This window comes from Eulemur rufifrons, chromosome 14 (assembly GCF_041146395.1).
Source record: "Eulemur rufifrons isolate Redbay chromosome 14, OSU_ERuf_1, whole genome shotgun sequence".
Taxonomy (NCBI): Eukaryota; Metazoa; Chordata; class Mammalia; order Primates; family Lemuridae; genus Eulemur; species Eulemur rufifrons.
The window spans coordinates 6,403,097-6,419,346 of NC_090996.1; positions in this window are offsets into that span (position 1 = coordinate 6,403,097).

A 16,250-nucleotide genomic window follows, 5' to 3' on the forward strand; every position below is an offset into this window, starting at 1 on the left:
ATCCGAAAACAATCCAAGTTTGTGCCTACAGAGGCGTTAATCATTCTTACCTCTCGGGACAAGGGCCGAACGTCCATGGGCTGTGCCACTCGTTTTGTGTTCTAGATTTTTTTTTCCTCTTCATTCTTCCTCCTCGTGCCAGGGCTTAGTTATTTCTTTTGCGTAACTGCTTCTGAAAACAATGAAATGAATGTCACCTGCTCTCGTGGATGGGGGCCTCCCAATGTGACTCTCGAACCGTGTGGGGTGGGAAGAGGACAATTGTAGCAAAAGCTGGAGGCCTGTTCACTGGAAGAATCCTCATCGCCGCAACCCAGCCCCACCCCAGACATGGGAGCCAGGAGCCAGAGAGGCTCATTGGTGACACATTTTAATAAAGTATGCTAAATTATATGCTGGTGGCATTAATAGCAATCAGCCCCGCAGAACATGGGATCTAATGGCTCGTAAATGAGATGCAAGTTCATTTTTACAGGCCCACTATAATAAACTAATTATTTTGGAACTCTCCAATTATGCATTTTTCAAAAAGCTGAATTGCATTAAAAACATGTTATGGCTTTATAGATCTTGTCTTTAGGGAGAGGAGGAGATACATCTGCTCCACAAGTGCCCAAGGAAAGAGAGAGGGGGAGTGAGTGTCAGAGTCACAGGCAGTAGATAAAGAGCAAGCCAGCTGCCACATGACAAATGTAGTGGAGGAAGACAAAGAGCTGTCAGTTTCCTCATCAATTACAGCTGGTCGCTTCCCCACGAGGGAGCAAATTGCCGCAGCCATCAGCGATGGCTCTGTTAGAATTATGGAGTTTGAGATCGCCACTGATTTATTCAGTGCCTGGGGTATGGAAGGGTGTCTGTTGCTTTGGGATTAAGATTTCTCTGCTCAAAGCCATCGGAAGCTCATGGATAGCCCAGCCATGTCAGAAACACTCTGGCTCTAGATCTCGGGGTACAAGGAGGCATCTGACAGGCCTGCCAAGCAAGGCTGCTGATGTGCCCACCGAGGCCAGGGGTGAAGCTGCAGGGAGCATGCAGGGAGGGGCTGACGTGCCACACAGGCTCTCTGCTAAGTAGAGGAAGGGCCCTCGGGAGAACAGAACATTGCACCTGTCTTCAAACCCGCACACCCAGCCGGGTTACCTGGGAGGACAAGTGGGTTTAAATCCCAGCTCTGTTCCTCATCTTCCATGGGACAGCCACACATGTCACTTAACCTTGGAGAGGAGGGGATGTTGTTCAAGGTTTATTCTGTTTGCACTTTAGAAAACATTATACGCTTATGGCAGAATAATGGATGTAATGGTTTCACAAGCATCCAAGGCATAAGGGTGGTCTCACTGTTTTTATTTTTCTGATTAATGTGACTGAGCCTCTTCATGACTTACTAGCAGGACATCTCGTGTCATCTTCTTCTCCCTGAATAGTCCAAACATGTGGGGAACTCAAACAGTGCCAAATGGGACAATTGGACCTCTGTGCTCAGGAGGGATTGACGCCGGTGTCTCAGCTACTACTGTCTTTGCAGGCACGTGTCAGAGCTGGTGGCACCCTGCCCGGTGCCGAGCAAAAGATGGTCGATGATTGGGAGGGTCTCAATTGCACCACCGGCTGCTGAAGCTGCCAACAAACTCACCAGGAAGAAAGACCCCACCCTCTCTGGCAGATCTTGGTCAAGGGCCCTGAATGTGGGTGCCCACAGTCGCAGACTCCAGTGCCCACTTCTCTGGCTCCCACACACCACCACTCTCAGGGTGCCCACAAGCCCAGGGTGCTGGGTGTGGGTTGGTTCTGCAGACCCAGAACCAATGTCCCTCTTACCCCCAGGGGCTCGCACTGGTGGTTCCACCGCTTTCCTTCTCAACTCTCAAAACCAAAGTGCTGGATTAAACTCTCTGTTCCCAGCGGTTTTTCTCCCCCGTTCCTCAGGAGAACGCCCCTTCAGTAAGTCAGAGGGAATCTTTCTAAAGGAGAATCCTAAACCAAAGCCAAGGTGCCCACGGCATCCTATGCAGCAACAGGAGGTAAAGGCCATTTGCTGACATCTCACCCTAGAAAGAGGAAAAAGCCCACAAATTGCATCTCCGTTGGGCAGAGCACACCTGCCCCCACCCGCAGAAACCAACATTCTGCACAATATCCTCCTTCTCCTTTCCTAGGCCACGCGATGCCTCCCTCGTTCTTCTTCCCCAAAATATACATCATTCTGTTCTTATGACATGCTAATATTTCTAAAATTCAGATGTGTGTTTAACTGATCTGTACATTCTTTACAAATATTTTATTTTGAATAACTGTATTACATATTGTATCTAAAATCAATATATTATTAGGGTTAGAGGAATTTTAGAATAAATCTAATAAATACTTTTGAGTAGATAAATAAAATGTTTCTTTATTGACTTTTCCTCACCAAATTGAGATCATACCACCCACATAGAGTTTATATCCAATTTTTTATCTATATTACATCTTGAGTATATCTTCTGTCATTAAATATTTCTCAAAGTCATGTATCATGAGTATTGGTCAAAATTAACAAGTGAGCTATTATACAGATGTGATTAATTTAATTGTCCAAGTTCCTCTCCTTGGACATTAAAATTGCTTTTTTTCCAGGAGAATATATGTGCTATGAATATTCTTATATGTAAATCTTTATGTGCAGATTTGATTATTTTATTTCTTTTACATAAGTTCCTAGAAGTACAATTACCATCAAATAATATGAACATTTTTAAAGACCCTTGGGTGATATTGCCTAACTACTACCCAAAGACCTTACGTTACAAACTTATTTCTCTACAACTGGGCTAGCTTTCGGTATTACCATTAAAAAAATATATGTTAGCTAACTTAATAGTATAAAATTAACTCATTTTAATCTGTACTTCAATCAGTGTTAACAAGATGGAGAATTTTTATATACTATTTTCTAACCAAATACGTTTCCTCTTTTGCAAATTGCCAACTTTAGCACTTTGTCTACTTACCTAATGATGTCGTTGTGCTTTTCTTATCAGCATGTGCAAGTGTGGATATAGACGCCCCCTCGTCCTAGCACAGTCATAGGTGAACACACAGGCAGAAACAAGAAGGGTGATGAATCCTATCTCCGCTGCGGGGTGGCACCCAGGATGTTGAGCCTTTGATCTCTGTGTCACTAGCAACCAGCCCAATAAATGTTAAATGAATGAGTTAATCGCAAGTAATCACAGCAGGTTATGTCATCGTTGTGGCAAGTCCATTTATTTGCCTTTAAATATTTTTATGTGCATATACACAGAATCTTTGGGATCTCCTTTGTGGTTCCTTATCCTGCTCCTAACCCGTGGAGGTCTTCCCCATCCCAGAGTTTGATAAACCTGCAACTCTGTTTTCTGCTCATTTTCCCAGGGTTTGCTGTCCTACAATAAATCTGATTTCTCATGTTCTTCATGGAAGCCAAGCAGCTGGACAGGACCCACCATTGGCTCTTTTGAACCAAAGGCTCAGGTCAACACCCCTTCCCCGGGGAGGGCGCCTGAGGAGGTGACTCATTGCGCTGCCTGTCTTCCTGCATCTGCTGCCAGTTGGCCTTCCAGAGAGAATAATTTTTAACAGCAGGCCGAGCCCCCTCTGCCAGGAAGGGTGTTATAAACACCAGTCCTCTCCTCCCAGTATGGGGCTTCCTACTAAATCAGTTAATTTTCCTCCCCCACCTGAGAAGCAGGCTGAGCTGAGCCTTTATTTACAAAGGTTAAACATTCCTTTAATTGGATTGCTGGCATTTAAGCCCCAAGCCCTCTCCCCTTTCTCTTTGTCCCTCTCATCCACACCTGGAGAAGTGCCCGAGAGAAATGCCAGGGGAAGGTTTCATTTTAATAAAGCAGAGATGCAAAGGTCCCGTTGGAGACTTATGTTACAGCTTTGAGCTACCACAAACTAATGAATTGAATCAAAAAGGGTCCCCAGCCCTGGATTATTGAGCGGAGGAAATGCGAGAACTCTCTGGGCTGAGGGGAAGCAGGGTAGGAACATGCATGGTCCGTTCTCCACCAAGTGCTGTTTCCTGCACTGAGATCAAGGCCATTGTCAAATGCACATTCATAGTCTGACCACCTGAAAGCAGTCACGGGGCTCATACGTTGACAGGGAGAACATGGGCAAGAGACAGAGAACAAAGCTTCCTTCCAAGCTTGGCCACTGTCTGACAGTAACAATGGGCATATCATTCCCTCACCAGGCCCCGGGGTCCCCACTCCCAAATCATCCCTAAGTTCCTGCCCATCTCCGACACTCTTTGCCCCTCTTTTCTTTCTAGATCAATCATGCTGATCAGGTACATAGAGAGTCCATGACAACACGGGCAAAGGGAAGTCGTGGGGTTAATCCAGAGATGTGCACATTTACGTACTTTCCTCCATTAGACTACTACGCCAACTCAAAAGTCAAAAGCCTGCATTCTCTGTATACCTGTGTAAACTAAGCAGCAGAATCCTTCCAAACTGGATTCAGCTGTTGATTCTCTCAGATGACAAAGCAGTAAAAAAAAAGAGCTTTAAGAAATCTTCTTAAAAAAAAAATTAAACAAAATCAACCCCAGAAAGCATACGTTCGTGAAGCGCCGGTTTGGGTCCAGCATGCGCCGGGCTCTTTCTATACCTGTACAAAACACTGTCCACATTCTACAGGTCTAGAAACTAATGTTAAGAGTGACTATGTCCCCACCCTTCCCAACAGGATGCACGACGACAGGGTCTCTTTGTGTTGTTATTGTTTGTGTGCATGTATTCTCAATACCTAGCACATTGTATTAGTAAGTACTCAGTAAATATTTGTTGAGATTTAAATTGCCCCAAATCCAAGGTAACACTGGTAGAGTTAAATCGCAGTGCCCGTGTTCATCAGGATCCTGGCAGGAATAGATGGGAAACTCAGCCGGGGTTTTGGAGAGACTTTTAACCAAAGAGATGGCTACAAGGTGTGGACAGCACGAGGAAACCCACAGAGGGTGCTGGGGTGTCACACGGGGGCCTGATGACTCATGGGGAGGAAAGAGTTATGTGAGGTGGGGCAGCAGCGTGAGTCGGTCACAGAAGAGACCCCCAGGAGGACAACAGAGCGGGGAGGACACAGAAGGCATTAACCCCTGTCCACGCTCCCCTCCCCCTCGCCCAGGCCCTGCCCATGCGTCCCGTGCCCCCCAGCACCCCGGGGGACCAGGTGATGACAGCCACAGAGATCAGCCTTTTGGGCCGCAGAGGTGGGTAGAGACAGGCACAGAAGGAATCTGGAGACAAAATAATCAGCACAGTTCATTCTTTTTACCACACACCCCAGCCTCGCTCTCTCCCGTACTCCGGAGGACATTTGAAACTGTAACGCAGTTGAAGATGGTTCTCACACTTTAGCATGCAGTTAAATCACCTGGAGCGCTTACTAAACCCCAGATTCCAGCTGGGCACAGTGGCTCACACCTGTAATTCCAGCATTTTGGGAGGCCAAGGAGGAAAGGATCCCTTGAGGTTAGGAGTTTGTGACCAGCCTGGGCAATACAGTGAGACCCTACCTCTACAAAAATAAATAAATAAATAAATAAATAAAAATTAGCCGGGCATGGTGGCGCATGCCTGTAGTCCCAGCTACTCAGGAGGCTGAGGCAGGAGGATCACCTGTGCCCAGGAGTTTGAGATTGCCGTGAGCTAGGCTGATACCACAGCACTCTAGCCCAGGTGACAGAGCAAGACTCCATCTCAAAAAAAGAGAATAGGTGAAATGAAATGAATATACAGCTAGGGCAATGTTCCAGAATGAAGCAAAAAACAAACAATGGGTGAGAAAGAGGGTTCTTCATGCTTATCCTTTGTCAGTCTTCAGTGAATCAAACCTTTCGCTCTCAAACTCAATCTTGAATCGACCCAATTCTTATTTACAATATTTATTCATCTCAAATATATAATCGAAGCATGCTCACTTTAGGAAAATAGGAAAAACAAAAGAAGCAAAGTGAACAAAATCTTAAAATCATCATTTATCCCACTCTACCAAATTAACTACTGTTAATTATTTTGTGTAGGGTGTCTAAAACTTTTTTATTGGTTTCCTCTATAAAAATTGTCTTGATACTTTTTTAGTCTTAATATATTCTGAATATCTTCATTATCTAGTAATGTACCCTAAGTCACTATTTTAATGACTTTACATTGTCTAATTGTATAATATATTATAACATATTTAGTCAGTTCTGTATTATTGAATATTCATTTGTTTTCATTCTTGGTAACATAAACAATTCTGAAATGCATAGTCATAATAAAATTTTTGCATATTGCTTTAATTGTTTTCTTAGAGCAAAAAACTAGAAATGGAATTCTGGATCAGTATTTATGCATATTTTTAAGGTTTTTGGCCAGGCGTGGTGGCTCACACCTGTAATCCTAGCACTCTGGGAGGCCGAGGCAGGAGGATCGTTTGAGCTCAGGAGTTCGAGACCAGCCTGAGCAAGAGCGAGACCCCATCTCTACTAAAAAAAAAAAAAGGGGGGGTTTTGGAAGTATGCTATCAAGCCATCATCTATAAAGGTTGGAACAATTTGTACTCCCATCACTGTTCTGAACTACTCAGTCACATGGATTTCTCACTAGCATGGGTATTATCATGAATATGTAAAAATCTTTGCCAAATCAGTAGAAGAAAAAAAGTATATTGATACTTTCTATTCCTCTGACTATAAGTTGAGCAATTTTCCTTATGTGTATTGGAGAGCTTTGTTTTGTTGAGAGTAATTTCGTTGCATTTATTCTCTATTTTGCATGGTTCTTCTTTTTAATAAACACTTCTATTCCCCAAGCTGCTATAAAACACCTTATTTTTTCTTTGGAAGAAATGTTTTATTTCTATATCCTTAATTAAAGAAGAGGGCGCAGGAGCAAGACATAAATCAGTTCTGTTCTCACAGGCACATTGCACCCACGATGGGCGTTTTAGCTTTGCGGGAGTTGGGTGTGAATGACTTGGTGTCGCGCAGGGGAGGAAGGGCCGCCCTGAGGACCCCGCGCAGGCAATCCCGGCCTCCACACCTCCCCTCCGAATTTCTCTTCCACAAATGCCCTCTGAACCAAATCTCCCTCCCTAACTTCTTTCACCCTTCCGCAGAAATTTCTCTCCGCTGTTTGGTACCACATTTCCCATGGTGGGGTCTGTGGCCGATCCCTCCTGGGTTTCCTGCCACTGCCCCAACTACTCCTCCTCCGCCTGCTCCAGCAGATCTTCCCGCATCCATCCCGCACTTCTCTGCCCCTCAGCTTGGCATCCCTGTCGGTTTCCTAGGGCTGTTGCAACCAACTACCATGACCCAGATGACTTAATGCAACAGAAATGTGTTGTCTCACACTTCCGGAGGCTAGAAGTCCAAAATCAAGGTTGTGGCGGGGCAACACTCCTTCTGGTGGTTCTAGGGGAGAAACTTCTTTGCCTCTTGTAGCTTCTGGTGTTTGCCAGGAACTGCTGACATCCTTTGGCGTGCCACTGCCAAACACAAACACGTGGTCACCTCAGTGTCTTCACACCACCTTCCTGTTTCATAAGGACACCAGTCTACTGGATTAGAGTCAAATAAGTACTTACACATATTAAATACTCCTAAAACTCTCAGATACATGGAAACTAACCCAAATTCTTTTGAAGTTCACATAATTTGGGTAAATCTGGTAAACAAGACATTTAATATTTTTAGTTTAATAAGGCAGATGTGCCTTCTAGAATCATCACGTGTACTAGGTTGATATGTTGATATACGTGGAATAAAAGTTCTATGAATGGACTTTTCAATAATAAATTATGTTTTATAATATCTGCCTGAAGTCAGTTGCCAAATCTTTTTGGTAACTTGCAACTTTAGAGGGTAGCAAATGTTGTAGAAGTTTTGCAGAAAATCTTGTAAAGGGAATCTTACCTCATGTGGTCAAAGCTGGCTAAGATTGGATGGATTTATTGCTAAGGTTTTTTAACAAGTGAGCTTTAACATCAATATTGATACAAAACTAGGGTTTGATTTTCTCTTTCCTAAAATGACCGTTTTCTTAGACTATTGGTCTGTTCTTAGTAAAGGTTGTAAGGAGTTTTTCTTTACCTTTCAGTTAACCCCCTAGAGAACAATGACTCTGTGTCTTATCAAAATAATTTTCTGTGCTTTACGCAGACTTCGTCATGTCCTTGATTATTTAAGAGAACTGAGTCTTCTGGATTTTAAAAGAGCTAAGGTTTTTCACAATCCTGTTATCTCCTATAGTTACTTTTGAAATCTTTTGTTGTTACTTTGGTGAAATAGTAGCTAAACATCCTCTCAACATGACCTATTTAGTCAAGCGTTCAAACCTTTTGACATTTTTGTCAATTTTGCCTTCCCCAAAACAAATCCTGAATTAAATCCTCTTGATCGCAAACTGACTTTGAGATTTCCCAGAGGGCCCTGGAAAATCTCCAAAGATTTGTTTTCTTACCTTGCAGAAAAGCAAAGGTTAAAAAATAATTAGGTTTATTTGATGCGCTCAATTGCATGAAAAGCATTGTCAAATGAGAAGACAAGCCAAACGTTCCCTGTGTTATATTTGTGTGGGTAAATATTATTAATGTGAGTATTGCAGAATTTTATACAGTTCCTAGAAATTTGTCAATGCCCTCACTGTCCATAATATGTTCTCACACTGCTTTCCTGGGTATTAGACAGCAAAAATATAATGTTATGAGTCACAAGTCCAGTTATTATTTTAAAACATCGCATGTCATAGAAACTACCAAATTTTCTTGTCATTTGTGTCATGTTTATAATGAACTCTCATCAGATCTTTAACAATGGCCATTTTAAGTCCTTTGTTATTCACAGGTAGTGTTGTTTTTGTTTTTTTTTAACTTTTATTCTTCTCCAAAAGCATTTTCAGTCAGCTACAGGCCAAAGTGCTTCCTCCTCAACAACAGGCAACGAACGCTCTCAGAGACCTGCGGAAAGGACCATGCCAGGTGCTTTGGCTTCTAATGGCGTCGTGTGAACAACTTTGTGACAAACCGCTGAACTGAGTGCGGATTTCTAGGACTCTGGTGAGAAGCCGATGGGTTCATAAAACGGCTAACCCAAGATCAAACCGAATAAGAATTAACTACACGGGACTGAAGGAACTGATGAAGAATGATTGTGATTTTTTAATCGCTTTTGTTTGGAACATGGCTAGTTCCTTAATTTTTTTTTTTATATAAGAAAACCCTTTCCCTTTTCTCTTAAAGCTATCTCAAACTTACAACAATGTAGTAGATTATACTTTTGAAGCAGAAATGAATCATTTGTCTTTTTCTCCCTGTCTGATGCTTCCAAAATTTAGACACTCTTATTGAGCATTTTTACTTTCATGGCAACGTAATATTTACACGAATCCAATAAAAATCCGTTCTCCTTGCAACAGGATGATTGGACACATTGGTTGTATAACCAAGACTTTGACTGCACTGTTATATTTGAGAATGATGTGCACAGAATCAGATGTGACCAGACAATTTTTATTTGTTTGTTTGTTTTTGAGACTGCAGTGGCACTATCATTGCTCATTGCAGCCTCGAACTCCTGGGCTCAGGAGATCCTTCCTGAGTAGCTGAGACTACAGGCATGCAGCACTGCACTCAGCTAATATTTTCTATTTTTTTGTAGAGCCGGGGTCTTGCTCTTGCTCAGGCTGGTCTCAAACTCCTGATCTCAAGAGATCCTCCTTCCTCGGCCTCCCAAAGTGCTAGGATTACAGGCATGAGCCACTGCACCTGGCTGACCGGACAATTTTAAGGAATTAAGGTTGACTTTATGGGGCCAGTGTTTGCAGAGTCCCTTTGGGAAAACAGGCCTGGTATCTGGCTTACTATGTTCCCAGCCTTATCAGTGAGTAATGAAAGTCGCTTCCTGGCAGGCCTAGGAAGCTTGGGATATCTAGAGGGCTTAAAAAGAAAAGAACTCACTGAAATCTGTAGGTACTTTGAATGAAGTCTAGTGGTGAGTTCTTGGCTTGCCTTTCTAGCCTTGAGAGCTTTTAAAAGTCTAATCTAAGATTCTTTATAAAAAGATCCAGCAAGGCAAACTTAAAAAGGTCTACGTGGTCAATTATTATTCTTGCTACACTAATGCAAATAATTAGGCCAAATCTAATGAGATCAGATATATCTTGCTAATGAGGATACCCTTACTTTGGTTATCTTTGATCAAAAAGGGGGTGGAGGAGGGCGACTGTAGGGAGAAATTGTATGTTTCAGTGTAAAACTATGGCAGCTCTTTGTGGGTTATCGGGTTCCGGCCCTGTTCATTGTCTCTGAGGTTTTCTTATCTACTAAAAGTTGGATCCTGCCATCTTGCATCTTTGGCCAGTCCATACCAAATTCTCAATCCATTTAGTTTCCTCTAATATCTGGCTACAACTTTTCAGATTGATGTTTCCAATTTTTCTCCCATTCTCCTGACTTGGCATCATCACTGGTAACTAAAATCTGACTTCCCAGATCCTTACGGGGACTCTAGGTTGCCTTGTAGTTGATATTTCTCCCAGCATCTAAAGAAGCTCTGAGAGCTGAAGATCAATACCTTGGACTGGAAACTTCAAGGACCCATCATCGCAACAGACCATGTGTGAGCCACCTCCATGCCTGGAGCTGCTGTCGTGTGGGCTGCCCGGAAAGTGCCCCGAACTCCTTCGCCTTCTACGCTCTGCTCCAGGAAATGACAATGACTGCGGACAATCTGACCGAAAAACTCCCCATCATTAAATTCCTTGTGGCTCACGCTATCCAGGAGATATCTGCTACTACCGAGTCCCAACAGATGGCTCAGCTTGTCCTTAATGAACAAAAGATGACTGAATGAGAAATAAACGTATATTGTTTAGAGGGGAAAACAACGTTAGTTCTTACCTTAAACAAGAAGAGGGACGACAAAGACTCTCTCCTTGGCCAGGCTTCAGTTAGGCTCCTCTGAGCCGTCTTCTTGACCAAGCCTTGACCTTGACCTTGCCCTTCATGTCTGTCCTGCCTGGCCCAGCCTGCATGGCCCAGTCTTCTTAGCAAGAATCCTGCTAATTCAAGTTAACGAGAATCTCCTACCCTTGATATCTGATCGAGTTCTTCATCCTCCATCTTTGGTGTATATATAAGTTCTTGGCCTGACTTTAAATCCTGTTACTTTAGCAAAAATCCCCCACCCCTGATGTCTCCTCTTAGTACTTTTCCATCCTCTCACCCTGTCACTCTGCTCCTTGACTAGAAATCCCCACTTGTTCTCGCTGCATTCAGCGTTGAGCCTGATCCCTACTGCAACAGCCTTGAATAAAGCCTTGCTTATCATTTTAACAAGTGTCAGAATAATTTTTTCTTTAACAACAGCAGCCTCAGGAAATTGATACACTCCCCTTCCATATGGGATTTTATTTGTTTATTTGTTTTGTTTTGTTGGTGCGGCACATACACACACAAAATGAACATCTTGCCAAAATTAGTGTTGAATGGAACGATGCCATAGGCTAAGAAATCCTGCAAAAAACAGGTCTAGTGAGCTGAGGTGGCAACAGAGATGCAAATGTTATCCCTTTTAAAAAGCAACAAAGCCACTGTTGTTCAGCCCTGATTGCCTCTTTTAGTGAGAAAAAATGACCCTGCTGGCGGCATAGATCTAACTGGCATTGCCCAGAAGACAGAAGTAAAAACTCAACAGCCTCCCAGATGAAGTCTGGTGTGGGCTGTGTAGCTTCAGCCAGAGTCATGAACTGTAGACCCAGGGACCCTTTGTCAGAATTTTCTCAGCGCTGTGATGTCTTCTCGTGGAGTTGTTTTGTTGTCCTTGTGTGTTTTCCCATGGCAATGAGTCTTAACACTCTGGCATAACCAGAAGGGCTTTTACGCCACATTCGGAGTCAGTAAGTAGGTGCAGAACTAAGGAGCCTCTTTCCTGGGGGAGAAGGAAGGGAAGGAAGCCCTGGGAGTGAACAGGTTCCGTGACTGCTGTGGGTGAGGAGAGCAGGGCAGGTCCCTGGGGCCTGCGGCCAAGGACAAAAGTTGGGCAGAGAGGGCTGGGCCGGCTCAAAAGGAAACCCACGAGAAACAGTAAGGAGGCCTTTTATTCAACCTCAAACATCACATCAATAATGAGCATTTCCCAGGTGAGTCAACAGCTAAGACCAGGGGGAAAGCGCAGTCTTCCAGGTCTAGGTGTCCCTTTCATTTTGTGGTGCACGGGAATGACGGACGGTTGAGAGTAAAGTACTTGGGAAATGAGATAAAGCAGAGACGTTGCCCTCACCCGGAGTACATGCCGGTGCCCAGTGGGGGATACAGGCCTCAGAGATAAGTAGAGGGTGAACTGACTGTGGCAAAATGCGATTTACACTTCTCTCACTTCCTCGCTGCCTCCTGCTCAGCCTGGTGTGGAGTGTGTCTTCCAGGCAGCTTGTCCTGGGCCATTGGCCTATGACTCGCCAAAACGAGAAACCAAAAGGCTGATGTCCCTGAACTTGCCCTCCCCGTTCTCCTTCCCTGCCGTCCTCACCACCTTCCCAAACAGGTCCACAGAGGCAGCGCACTGCGGGCTGAGCAGCCGGGGCTGGAAGAGCTGGTGACCTAACACATGTGCGTTCACGTGACCCACTCCTCCTCCCTGTGAATCAGTCACCATGTCTTTGGCAGCACGTAAAGGACAGGCCTGACTCAACTGCCTTAAACAATAAGGAAATTGACTATCACATTCAAAAATAAATTCAAAAGGATGACCAGTGGCTTAATAACGTAATGAAGGGCTGCTCTTCTCCATGGTCACATCTTTCTGAGGTCAGACAGGACAGACTGGGCGTGGTGGGGCGGGGTGGGGCTGCCCTAGGACTGCACACCCATGACAGGTGCCGGGCCAAGCCGCGGTGTAGCCTCAGACTTGCTGAAAACTGAAGGCCAAAGATTGGAGATGAAAGCCCAGCCCATAGAGAGGCCAAAGTTGAAAATGAACCCTGAAGATGAAGGGGTCAGGTGAGGGTCTGGCCGTAAATGGCCAGGGACGTCTACAGCCAAGTGGATGCAATAAAGTGAGGAATGAAGACAGGCACAAGTGAGGTCATGTCGGGAGGTTAAGGAAACTTACATCATCATTCCTGGGCTCGAGGGGGGACACTACCAAACCTGGCGCGTTCCTGCCAGCATGAAATACTGCTTGGACGTGTCGTGGAGCAACGCCAGGGAAATTTACTCTGACTTTTCTGCAGTTCTTCATCCACATCTCTGTCTTGCAGAAGACGCAGCATCCTTTTGTCCTTTTCCTGATAAGATGAATTGTGAGCAAAATGACGGCCACCTTGTCTTGCATACAAATGGATGTTCCAGCTGGGCCTCCCTTCCGGGGGACTGGCTCCTCGTAGCAGAAGCAGGTGAGCTGCAAAGGTCTCCTCTCTGTCCCCTCCACCATGCGGCCAGCACCCAGGGAGCAAAGCATTCAGCCTTATCCTTTTCCATGGTGTAGACCGGTCTTCATCTTTCCTACATCACGAATCTCCTCTTTCTCTGCAGCTTGGCTTACCCAGCTCCTGAATTCTGACGTCATGTCCTGTTCCTGGGCCTGTACTTGCCTCTGGACAGGATAAAAATTTGACATCTTTTCACCCAATCAACCCTGGTGACTTCTCTTATTTATAAAAAAAAATTAAAAGTAGCCGAGGTTATCTAGACTGGACAGACAGAGAAGATGCATTTGTGAGCCCCTGAGAGTCTCACCTCTTCTGAGCTAGCATTTAGCAGAGAAGCTGGAACACGTCTGATTCACCCAGGATGTCGTGTAGAATCAGCCGGATGATACATGCTTTTTTGGTGAATGTTTTGTTCCCTTCTGAAAATAGATACTGGCTTTGGAAGAGCCCCAAAGTCCTGCTTCTTGGCTCCAGCCCCATCCCCGCAGCCTCCACCTGCCTCTTTACACAGTCATTCTCAGCCTTGGAAAACAGAAACCAAGAGCTCGATGGCCAGTGCCTGGTTGCAGGAGATCTTGGTCTTTTAGAGATTAAGTGTTCTGTATACATTCTTGAATGCTAGATATTTGGGGAGGATAATTGAAAAGATGAGAAGGTATAGACTGTTTTCAAAAAGAAAACAAATTTTTGGCGAAAAAAATCTTTCAAAGTTGTCCACTCTCGGTGCTGTGTGACTGAGAAAAAATGTCCACCCCTTTTTCCATTTTTCCCATATGTGACATTTCCTGGCACTGGCTGGGCATTGCGGAATGTCTCTGACTTCCTATGCCCAGTAGAGTGCACCCCCATCCTATGCCTCATGTACTTCTCAACATTTCACTACAGAGGAAAACAGAAATGCTATGTACCCTCAGATGCAGGGAAGAGCAATTTCATGCACCTGTTAAGATGAGTCTGTGTGCTTACATAGGATACATGAAACGCTATGTGTGGTAACAAGCTGTTTGCAATATTACCTTTGTGACTCCCACAAAGTCATAGATGAAAAGCCAGCCCCACTACAGAGGCCAACAGGGTCTAGGAAGCCTGCCCATACAAGCTGGGCCCAGGATCTAAGGAGAACGCGAGGTGGTTAATACAATCATCAAAGCCTTGTCCAGAGATGAGCAAAGCTGAGAAGTTGAGCTCATTTGACACCCAACCATGTGACCAGCTAGAGGAAAGTGGACACGAAGGCCAAGGCAGAATGTGTCCAGAGGTGGGAAGCTACTGTTTGTTAAATTTTCTCCCCTCCAGGAAAAAAGTTATGCTGAAGTCCAAACTTCCAGTACCTCAAAATGTAACCTTATTGTAACATGAGGTTCTTACAGAGGGAAAAAAGATCAAATGAGGTCATAACACCTATAGGTAGAAAAATATCACATATACCTAGCATAGGTACATATACACATGCATAAACATAGGGACAGACACAAACAGAGACCTTATAGTTCTCATCCTAAAATTTTAGCCACGAGTTGGGCAAACACAGCAATACAGAATGCATTGGTTTATATAAAATAGTTGGCTTTTGTCTCTGCCCCACTTCCTAGTTTATCCAAATTGTGTTTCTGAAGGGTGGAACAAGATAAAGCCACCTGCTCAACATGAAGATTAAAGCTTTACCAATACTTATGGAGGAGGCTTTTAAGATTTTCATTCACCCTGATATGCACTTGCTTTGGGGGGCCCCTGAGTCCTTTGAGAGCCCTCAGTGGGGGTAGGGGTCTAAAGTGCCTGTGACTATAGAGAGTTGAGGGGCCAGAGAGGGACGGGAAAGGCCTGCTAGGGTGAACAGGGGGATGGAGAAGTTGGGGGCTTGATGGGGGACGTGCCAAAGGGTTTGGAGCCTGAAGGGAAGATTAAAGTGGTAAAAGGAGGAAAGAATAAGGGATGGGATGAGAAAGGAGATGTCTTAGAGAAGCCAATTTGGGAAGACCTTAAGTTTCCCAGTGAAGCCACTGACATTCCAAATTATCCTGGGCAAAACCATGCCAACAAGAAAGGAAGCAGAAGGGGTGAGCACCATGGTGGTGGAACACCAAGTCAGCTGGGGTCTAAGAAGGGGGTTTCAGGCAGCTGAAGTTCCCATGTCCTTAACTAATGGGACCTTGCAAGCAAAGAAGCCTGAGGCTCGAACCCAGCTTCTACGTACATTTAGAATCTTAGGAATCAAAATCTGCCCTCATTGTGCTTTCACAGATGTTTGTCCAGAGAAATGGATTGGATTAGGAGTTGAACTCCCCAATGAATCCCAATCAATCAGTCAGGAGTAGAGACAAAAGCTTTCAAGGGCTTCCCTGGGGCCCAGGGTCCCATGTGAGAGGACCAGGGATCTGATGCTGAATCTGATACTATCCAAGTCACAGGCACCATAACTGTTAAATAAAAAATTATTCTGACACTTGTTAAAATGGTAAGGAAGACTTTATGTGAGATCATTGCTATAGGGGAGAGAGATTGGGCTCAACTCCAAATACAAGAGTAAGAAGGGGGAGGTTATAGCTAAGGAGGAGGGTGACAGAGCCAGTAGATGGAAAATCACTAAGAGAAGACATCAAGGGTAAGGGGATTCATACTAAACTCACAGGATTCTGGCTAAAGGCAGGCCAAGGACTTAAACATCAAAGGTAGGGGATGAGTAGCTTGATCAGATATCAAGAGTAGTGGGGGTGGATACTCTCTAAATCGACCTAGCAAGATTCCTGCTAAGACAGGGCAGTGGGGGACCAGCAGGGACAGGATGCACAGGGAAGGCCTGGGCCA